At 34.6% G+C, this 10,921-nt stretch overlaps 1 non-coding gene across 1 annotated transcript; it reads right to left on the minus strand.

The window, feature by feature from the left end:
• Positions 1–8,630: 8,630 nt before the first annotated feature.
• LOC141568056 (U1 spliceosomal RNA) lies at positions 8,631–8,794 on the minus strand. Its single transcript, XR_012491073.1, has one exon. It is a non-coding gene; the product is annotated as a U1 spliceosomal RNA (small nuclear RNA).
• Between the last annotated feature and the right edge of the window lie 2,127 nt (positions 8,795–10,921).

A 10,921-nucleotide genomic window follows, 5' to 3' on the forward strand; every position in this document is an offset into this window, starting at 1 on the left:
CCATTTTTTTCCTAGCTTTATGAGGTATAAGTAACAAATAAAATTGTATATATTTAAGGTGTACAACATGATGGTTTGGTTTGATATACGTATACAGTGTGAAATCATTACCACCATCAAGCTAATTAACATATCACCTCATATAGGCACCTTTTGTTTTTGCTTTTGTATTTGGTGTAGTGAGAATACTCAAGATCTACTCACATTCTTCGCTTCCTATTTATTCTAAACCAACTTCACTCAAGGAGCAATATGGCTACAGGCTTCTTATTTTAACAAAACAGCCCAGAAGATGAGAAAAATAAAGAGAGCTTCTTTTTAGATGTTGCCAGAAATATCTTTTCTAGTATCTCTGGCCCAAATCAGACCATATGTCACCTCTAACCCAAAATCATGGCCAGGCGATAAGCTTATGTTGCTATATATGCAGCCCCTTCCCTAGAGACAAGGGGGGAAGTGAGGCTCCCACAAACACATGGGCTGAGTCAAAGAGGAGTAGATACTCAAATGATAATCAAGCAGTGAGCAAGAGAAGGGGGAATGGATGTGGCGGAAGCAACCACAATGACACTACACCATGAATTTTGCTTTTCAGGGCTCCCTGGCTCCATGTTTTGAAATTTGATGGCCATAGTCAAGCCTCTCTCATCCAAGTTCAGAGTCTGACCCCCACCCCAGGAAGCAACCATAGCCCTCACTTATCTAGGAGGGGAGTTTTAGAATCAATAATATCTTGGAAGTAAGTTTATTTTGTGACATTATTTCTTTATGAAGCTACGTATTTCTGTAATATACTAGGTATGTATCTTCACTGAGCTGAAATAATTTCAAATACTTAAACCAGCACTTAAGCATTTTACCCTACGCTATAGGTATGTGACCTCAGGTAACTTATCTTCTTTATACCTCACTTTCCTCATTTGTAAGATGGGTATTATAATTGTACTTATTTATGGAATTTCAGAATAAAATATGCCTAAATGTATTAATACACATAAGCACTTGAAACATCTCTGAACGTAGGAAACATTCAATAAATGGTCACTATTTCTTTGTTAGTTTTACATTATTTTTAGTAGTAGTAATACTATGAGTACCAGTATTTGAATATGTGACAATATACAGGCCCATTGATGACGTGATTCAATTAAAAACAATTATCCTTTCTGTGTTTATCCCTTAGGCATATCATCCCTTTATCATCTCAAAGCATATACATACTACTGTCCCAAAGCATATATATCCATGCGAACTTTGTCTCCCTAGAAATTTATAAGTTAAATTATAGTGATATGGACAATACATAAAAGAGTCTTTTTGGTTAAACAAAATTGTGAAAACATTTAACAAAGTCTTCATTGTATAAACTACAATAATTATTGAATATTAATTTTAATGTTACAGAAAATTAATGATAAAATATATAACTGGTACATCCGAAACAGGTCATGATAACGGGAACTGCCCAACTCATTTCCAGTATTTAAGGTAAGGATTCCTAAGAAGTTGGGTTTCAAAAGAACTGAGGTGATGGAGAGGAGGCAGCTTAATAAGTAATCAGGCGATCAGATGAGCCAAATTTAGACAAAGATGGTAAGCCCAAATAACAAAAATTAAAAAAAAAAAAAAAAAAAAGATGAAAAGGTAGAAAAAGAGAGAAGGGAAAAGAGAGGGAAGACATAGAAAACATCTAGGGAGGAAAGATCTGGGTTTGTTGCCTGAATCTGCTACCTACCGTGTTTCCCTGAAAATAAGACCTAGCCAGACAATCAGCTCTAATGAGTCTTTTGAAGCAAAAATTAATATAAAACCTCGCATTAAATTATATTATGTTACATTCAATTAAATTAAATTATTATATTATATATTATATTATATTATATTATATTATATTATACCCAGTCTTATGTTATAGTAAAATAAGACCGGGTCTTATATTAATTTTTACTCCAAAAGATGCATTAGAGCTGATTGTCCAGCTAGATCTTATTTTTGGGAAAACACGGTACTAGCTATGTACTCTTGAGCAAATAACCTTTCTGATTCCATTGATTCATCTTTAAAACAACAAATAATAATACCTATATAACATTGTGATTCATCAGTTCCAACATTTTAACATCTCTGAAATAAGAAAGAGCATATCTTATAATCTATGGAATCTTAGATTCAATGAAATGTGGTTGTACAATGATAAGCATTGAATAATATAATGCATATAAAGCAACTAGCACGTTGTCAGGACAATCTTTTTATTTAACTTCTTTAGCTACACTTGTATTCACTTTCTTAAATTAGAAACTCCAAAGCCCAGGATATAAAACTAAAATTCCAAAGAAGGAATATCAAAAAGTCTACTAATCATAAATTAAATTAAATGAAGAAGAATTAGGGAAACAAATTGACTTTAAAGAGAAAGAATCTCCCTCCATTTGAAGTGAATAACCTCAAAGCGAAAAGAAAAAAAGAATCCAAGTCATTGGGGTTAGATGTCTTCATTCTAAAGGCAAAATGTATTGAAAAAGTAAAAATTCCAAGTAATTTTACAATCCAAGTTTGTTACAACTAAGTTACAACTATAACTCACTGGCCAAATATAGATAACTACATGCTTTTTGCACATAAAATTTTATTTGAATACAGTCATGCTTTTTCGCTATATATTGACTATGGTTGATTTCTTGCTACACCAAAAACTGTAACAACTAATAAATGAAGTCAGTAAAGGAAACAAAATTAATATGCAAAATCTATTGTGTTTCTATACACTAATAAGAAACAAACAGAGAAATTAAGAAAACAATCCCATTTACAAATGCATCAAAAAGGAATAAAATACCTATGAATAAATTTAACCAAGGAGGTAAAAGATCTGTACCCTGAAAACTGTAACAAAGTAATGAAAGAAATTGAATACAACATAAATAAATGGAAACATATACTATGCTCATGGGTGGGAAAAAATAATATAGTTAAAATGTCCATCCTACCCAAAGCAATCCACATGTTCAATGCAATCCCTATCAAAATACCAACAGCATTTTTCACAGAACTAGAACAAATAATTCTAAAATTTGTATGGAATCACAAAAGACCCCTTAGCCAAAGCAATACAGAGAAAGAAGAATCAAGCTGGAGTTATTAAACTACCTGATATCAGACTATACTCCAAGTCTATAGTAATCAAAACAGCATGGTACTGGAATAAAACCAGACATAGATCTATGGAACAGAATAGAGAGCCCAGAAATAAACCCACACCTATGTGGTCAATTAATCTATGACAAAAGAGACAAGAATATGCAAAGGGGTAAAGACAGTCTCTTCAATAAATGATGCTTCGAAAACTGGAAAGATAAACGTAAAAATAAAATTAGATCATTTTCTTATACCAGATACAGAAATACACTCAAGGTAGATCAAAGACTTAAATGTGCAAATAAGACCTGAAACCGTAAAACTTCTAGAAGAAAACATAGGCAGTAAACTCTCTGACATCAATTTTAGCAATATTTTTTTGGATATGTCACCTCAGGCAAGAAAAGAAAAAAGAAAAAAATAGAATCACATCAAACTAATAAGTTTTTGCACAGTGAAAGAACCCATCAACAAAATGAAAAGACAACCTACTGAATGGGAGATGGGAGATGATATTCACTATTGATACATCCAAAAAAGGATTAATATCCAAAATATATAAGGAACTCATACAACTTAACACCAAAAAAAAAAAAAGAATCCAATAAAAGAATGGGTAGAAAACCCGAATAGACATTTCTCCCAAGAGGACATATGGATGGCCAACCGACATATGAAAAGATGCTCAACATCATTAATCATCAGAGAAATGCAAATCAAAACCACAATGAGATATTACCTCACGCCTGTCAGAGTGACTTTTATCAGTAAATCAATAAGCAACAAGTGTTGGCCAGGATGCAGAGAAAAGGGAACCCTCGTGCACTGTTGGTGGGATTGCAGATTGGTGCAGCCAGTATGGAAAACAGCAGGGAGGTTCCTTAAAACATTAAAAATAGAACTACCTTATGACCCAGCAATTCCACTTCTGGGTATTTATCCGAAGAAATCCAAAACACTCATTTGAAAAGATATATCCGCCCTTACGTTCATTACAGCATTATTTACAATAGCCAAGATATAGAAAGAACCTAAGTGTCCATCAATAGACAATTGGATAAAGAGAAGGTACATATGTACAATGGACTATTACTTGACCATAAAAAAGAAATGAAATCTTACCATGATGACAACATGGATGGATTTAGAGGGTATTACGCTAAGTGAAATAAGTCAGAGAAAAGCAAATGCCATGTGATTTCACTTATATGTGGAATCTAAAAAACAAAATAAATGAACAAACAAAACAGAAACAAAATCATAGATACAGAGAACAAATTGATTGTTGCCATATGGGAGGGGTTTGGGAAGAATGGGTAAAAGAGATTAAGAAGTACAAATCACCAGTTATAAAAATAATCATGAGGATGTAAAGTACAGCATAGGGAATATAGTCAGTACTATTGTAATAACTATGTACAGAGTCAGATGGGTACCAGACGTAAGGTTATCACTTTGCAAGGTATATAAATGTCTAATCATTATGATGTATACCTGGAACTAATATAATATTGTATGTCAACTCTAATTTTAAAAGAAATTTTAAAAAATGTAAAAAGATATTCCAAAGAGTTAAGTGTGAGAATGTTCTCTGTAGCATTATTTATAATAGCTGAAATTTTGGAAATAATCTAAATGCCTGCATTCAAGTTTCTTTAGGTTGTAAGTGACCAAGAACTCAACTTAAAAGGGTATAACAAAAACAAAATATAATTGGCTCTTTTGACTGAAAAATCCCCAAGAGAGTCAGGATTTAGGGCTGTTTTTGGTTCCAACAATGTCACCAGAATCCATCTTTTGAGTTGCCTTATTCTGAGGGTCAGATTCATCTTCTAACTGGCCAACTTAATGGTTCTCATTTGACCATCACCAAAATCCAAAGCATGAAAATATTCTCTTCCCAGAAGTTCTGACAAATATCTTCTTGCATCATACTAGTCCTAATGTGGTGACATATCCAACCTGAACCTAACCATATGGCTTTGCTAGAGCAATCTCACCCAAAATATATGGCTAAAATTGGGTAATGGGAGTTTGCCAAAGAAATGTGGGATACAATTACCACTAAGAGGGAAAATTGATTCTAGGCAATAGACATAATTATCTACTATGATGTCCAGTGATAAGCCATTGCTTAAATATATTATGATAAATCTATTAAGATTACGTTGAAGGATATTTTTACATGGAAAGTTTTCATAATATATTGTTAAGATAGGGGAAAAGCAGTCACTAATAGCAAATAATTACAACAAAATATTATTGTAGTTACCTTGGCAGGGGTTCATAAATCCTCTGAACTTGTAAGCTAAATTTTGTGTATAGTCATTCAGTATGCATAGCCTGCATAGCATTCACCTGGTTCTCAAAGGGTTATAGTTCCCAAAAAAGGGTAATAATGAATGAACAGGGCCCCTTTGTAATTTTCAAGATGAGGAAACTAAGGTTCAGAGAGGTTAAGTGTCCTCCTCAAGGTCACAGCAGTCTGCTAATGACAAAACATGGTAAGAATCCCAGTCTTCTGGGTACATATGTCTTTATGGATAAATGTTTTCAGAAATTTGGGCTAGAAAGATACGAGGAGAGGAATTGCTGGGTCATATGGTAATTCTATTCTTATATCTTGAGGAAACTCCATACTGTTTGCCATAGCAGCTGTACTAATTTATCTTCCTACAAACAGTGTATAAGCATTCCTTTTTCTCCACAGCCTCTCCAACACTTGTTATTATTTGTCTTGAAGACAGCCATTCTAACAGGTGTGATGTGATATCTCATTGCAGCATTATTTATAGTGTCCAAGACATGGAAATAATAAAGTGTCCTTTGATAGATGCTTGGATAAAGAAGATGTGGTATATATACACAATGGAACACTACTGTGCTATAAGAAAAGATGAAATACTGCCATGTGGGACAACATGGATGAATCTTGAGATTATTATGCTAAGTGAAAATAGTCAGACAGTAAAAGTCAAGAACCATATGATTTCACTGATACGTGGGATATAAAACTGAAAGCAACAAAGGAACAAGCCAAACAAATAAACAAAAACTCATAGACATAGACAACAGTTTAGTGGTTACTAGAGAGTAAGGGGGTCAGGGGGATGGTAGAAGAGGGTAAAGGGGATGGAAGGAGAACTGACTCTGAGTAGTCAACACATAATGCCATATATAGATGATGTATTGTAGAATTATACACTTGAAACCTATGTAGTTTTATTAATCATTGTCACCTCAATAAATTTTAATTAAAAAAAAAAGAATCCCAGTTTTCTGATCTCTGAACAGATGTTCTTTCCACTTTGCCATGCTGCCTTAACTTAGCTTGCTGGGCAGTATGGCCCAGGTTGCAAATCCTTGCAAATTAAAATTCTAGAAGTTGAGAACTGGATAAATTAATCTATGTTCAATGTATTACAGAAGTTAAGAAGTTCATAATACAAAAAAAACTTTCTCAAAGTTGGATCCATGAACCTCTTAGAAATGTGCCACAGACTTATTCCCAAGGGTCAACAAGTTCCTTATAGGAGTGTTTTCTTTTATAACAATCTAAAATTAATATTCTAAATCATCTTGATGACTCCTAGTAGAATATAAGCTCTGTGAGGGCAGAACCTTTTGCTTTTTTATTCACTCTGCCTAGAACAGGGCCTGATACATAGAAGTACTGGCATCTGAATTATTAATGAACAAACCAGTAACTAATTTCTGTAACACGACTTTAGTGTACATGCTTGTGTTACAGTCACACTGACACTAAGTTTTACTGCTTTAATTGTTAAAAACTAAGGAGAAAAGAGAAAGGTAGATTAAGTAAGTAAACTATATACTTGCACTTAGTAGGGGCCAAATAACATCCCAGTTTGCTGTATAAATGAATAAAGGAAATTGGTTAAATAGTTGAGTCATGACATGGTCCTATTAACTAGGTATGCCAAGTTCAAAGAAACCAGCCCCATAACAGATAAGATTAAATGAGATTATCAAAGATTATTTGGTTTCAGCAAAACATCATTCAGCTTACTAAATTTTTGGTTTTGTTTATGTTTATCAATTTCCTTCAATACTGTAGAAGTTACAAGCATTAGAAATCTATGCCCAATTTTATGTGCTTAAGTATTTACATAATTTACAGTAAATAATTTAAGTCAACATCAGGAGTCTGAAATAGTTTTTCCTCTAAAAGTTGTCTTTATATTATTGAAGTTTTTCAAAACCAATAAAGTAATGTAAATGTGGATCAAGAATTAGGAATTCAAATCAGTTTGGTAAAAGGCTTACTGTATAACCCTCACTGAGTTTTATGGAACTACTGTGGTTCCATTTTCATTCATAAAAGTGGGATTAACTTGAAAAGTATTCAGCAGAATAATTTTATTAATCATAAATTTAAGAATCTGAAATAACCTGGAAAAACATTCAGTCTGACAAATGAGGTAGCTCAGAGGCATTACAGTGACTTGCCCAAGGTCACCTAATAAGTCATGGTAGGAGTGGGTTGAGATTCTAGATCTAATCGTTGCCTCCAATGAAAAATGCCACACACTGTAAAAATACCTTTTAATGGTAATGATGCTTTAACTCAACAGCCTATTGTTCTTAAATTGATTCCTGGGCACTATTCTTGTTACGTTTTTTTAAGTACAAAGAAAAGCAGCATACCATTCTGGATTTATACAATCAGATTTGAGGGCTGACATTATTGTAATTGCTTGGTCCTTGAGTCAACTGGCAGTGAATCAACCATTAACATGAAAAGCATGTAAGGAAGCAGGAAGATCTTGGCAAAGCATAAATGTACTTAGGAAGAAAAGCCAAATTTGAACCTATCAACCTTGGCAGTTTTCCTTTAAGAGAGCACAGAAAAGCCACAGTGGCCTTGGAAATTAAAACTGTGTCCTAAATGAATGAGGGAGGCTGCAAATATGAGGAGCTGAGGAAAGAATAATAAGCAGTTGAAGCCTCTATACACCAGTCAGGGTTTTTAAGATACATTTGGGATTCCATGTAATAGATGAAGCATTGGAATGAATAATAAGACCAAACTATAAGAATAATTCTCCTCCTTATCCTAGACTCAGATCAATCAGTGTGACAGTGCACAATTTATATTTAAATGTAAATTTCAAAACTAATTTTGATTTCCAAATAGCAGATGGTAATTCAGTTTGAAACACAGTCAAAAGAAAGATCCATTTAGTTTGCTTAAAAGGTTTTAGCAAACCAGGTGAAAAACAAAGTTCATACTGGTCATGGGTTTCAAAAAGTACACTGGAAACTGTGGACTTCCCATGGACATTCTAATCAATTCAATTCAATCAAAGTCCTAACTAAACCAGAATCCTCTGGTTTCTTGCTGAAATTGTTCTGAAGACTTACAAGATACCCAGTATCAACCCATTCCCATCAGGGTTCCTCTCTAGGAACAGTTCAACAAGTAGACAGTACGCTATACTCTGGCTTTTTTTTTTTTTTTTTTTTTTTTACAGGGGAGAGCGCGAACGCAGTCCCCCACTACCACAAATTATGCAGTCGAGTTTCCCACATTTGGGGAAATCGCAGGGGTCAGCACATCCGGAGTGCAATGGATAAGCCTCGCCCTGGGAAAACCACCTTCGTGATCATGGTATCTCCCCTGCCAGGTAAGTATACTCTGGCTTTCTTTACTGGGCATTTCAGGCCTCTCCTTATAGTTGTCATACACCCTAGACTTGCTGGAATGGTCTCAAGCTCAGTTTTTCTATCCCATTATCTAACCATAAGTCCCCATATTTTGGCTAGGGAAATATGATCTCCCTGACTTGGCACAAAAGTGAACCAAAAGGCCCCCTTTGAAGCAGGCCTAAACTTTGGCATTAAAGATGAGTTCCTGGTTAGCATCATGTGGAAGCCAGTTTCTTAGAAAGAGGATCTATAGACAGCAAGGTAACATCTTACTATGAATTTACTGGCCGTGGAGTGAAGAGTACACTCCCATTTCTGAAGACACTGCACTTAACTAGCTTTACCATAACTACAGAAATCTGCTACAGAATGACAATTCTGACACCACTGTCTGAAATATTTGTGTTCAAAGAACATTCTCTAATTGAGGCACTATGGGCACCCACAAACACCATCTATAAGGAAACTGATATTTATAAAACAATTTTATTTCTCCCTGTAAAATAACTCCCATGCATTCTGGATTCTTCATTGCTAACAGAACTTATATTTGTTTCACTTAGGAAGAGAGGTACAAAATCTGTAAACTTTAACTTTTTTATCACTTCTTTGTTTTTAAAGCGGCCTAGTAATTAGTTGGAAATATTCAGTTGATTGCTTCCAAGTGACAAGCTTTTCTTTTCGTTAGCAAGAAAGCAAATCCAAGGAGAACTCTAGTTTATAATTATCACTTAGCCAGCCAGGAGTGGCCAGTGACACTCACAATTCAGGTATTTTCTCTGGGAAGCTGATTTTTAATCTTTTTTTATAGTATTTATTTACTTATTTTCAATTACAGTTGACATTCAATATTATTTTATACTAGTTTCAGGTGTACAGCATAGCGATTAGACATCTGTATAATTTACGAAGTGATTTTCCCCCACCTCGATTTAGTCTAGTACCCACCTGTCACTATACATAGTTATCACAATATTATTGATTATATTCCCTATGCTGTACTTATATCACCTTGACTATTTCATAACTACCAATTTGTACTTCTTACTCCCCTCACTTTCACCCAACCTCCCAACCCCCATCCCATTAGCAACCATCAGTTTGTTCTCTGTATCTATGAGTCTCTGTTTTGTTTGTTCATTTGTTTTTCTTCAGATTCCACATATAAGTGAAATCACATGGCATTTGCTTTTCTCTGTCTGATTTATTTCACTTAGCGTAATACCCTCTAGGTCCGTCCATGTTGTCATCATGGCAAGATTTCATTCTTTTTTATGGCCAAGTAATAGTCCGTTGTATATACTGCCTCTTTATCCGGTTGTCTATCAATGGACACTTAGGTTCTTTCTATATCTTGGCTATTGTAAATAATGTTGCAATGAACATAAGGGTGGATACATCTTTTCAAATGAGTGTTTTGGATTTCTTCGGATAAACACCCAGAAGTGGAATTGCTGGGTCATAAGGTAGTTCTATTTTTAATGTTTTGAGGAACCTTCATACTGTTTTCCACAGGGGCTGCACCAACTTACAATCCCACTACATTGCATGAGGGTTCACCTTTCTCCACATCCTCGTCAACACTTGTTGTTTGTTGATTTTTTTATGAAGTGGTATCTCATTGTGGTTTTAATTTGCATTTTCCTGACGTTTAGTCATGTTGAACATCTTCTCATATGTCTATTAGCCATCTGTATGTCCTTTTGGGAGAAATATCTATTTAGGTCCTCTGCCCATTTTTTAATTGGATTATTGGTATTTTTTGGTGTTGAGCATGTGAGTCTTCATAAATTTTGGATATTAACCACTTACAGAATGTATCTTTTTTATTTTTAAATTTTACATGCCTGCCTAGAAGAAACAAGCACAGTCCTCCTTGATCTCAGGTACGTCACAACACCAAGAAGATGCTCTTCTGCACTCTGAGGGGAATTGTGTCCCCCAAAATTATTGAATTTTGGTGAGTGCATTGTGGCATATTATCTTACTCAGCTGAAATTCCCACCCCACCCCTGGCTCAGGTGGCAACCATGAAGACAATGTCCCAGATTCCTGGTGCAGGTTGCTAGGGCTAGAGGTAGCAATATGGACCTGTTCTCAAAAAATTGTGGTT

Source organism: Rhinolophus sinicus, linkage group LG01, assembly GCF_036562045.2.
Source record: "Rhinolophus sinicus isolate RSC01 linkage group LG01, ASM3656204v1, whole genome shotgun sequence".
NCBI classification, from domain to species: Eukaryota; Metazoa; Chordata; class Mammalia; order Chiroptera; family Rhinolophidae; genus Rhinolophus; species Rhinolophus sinicus.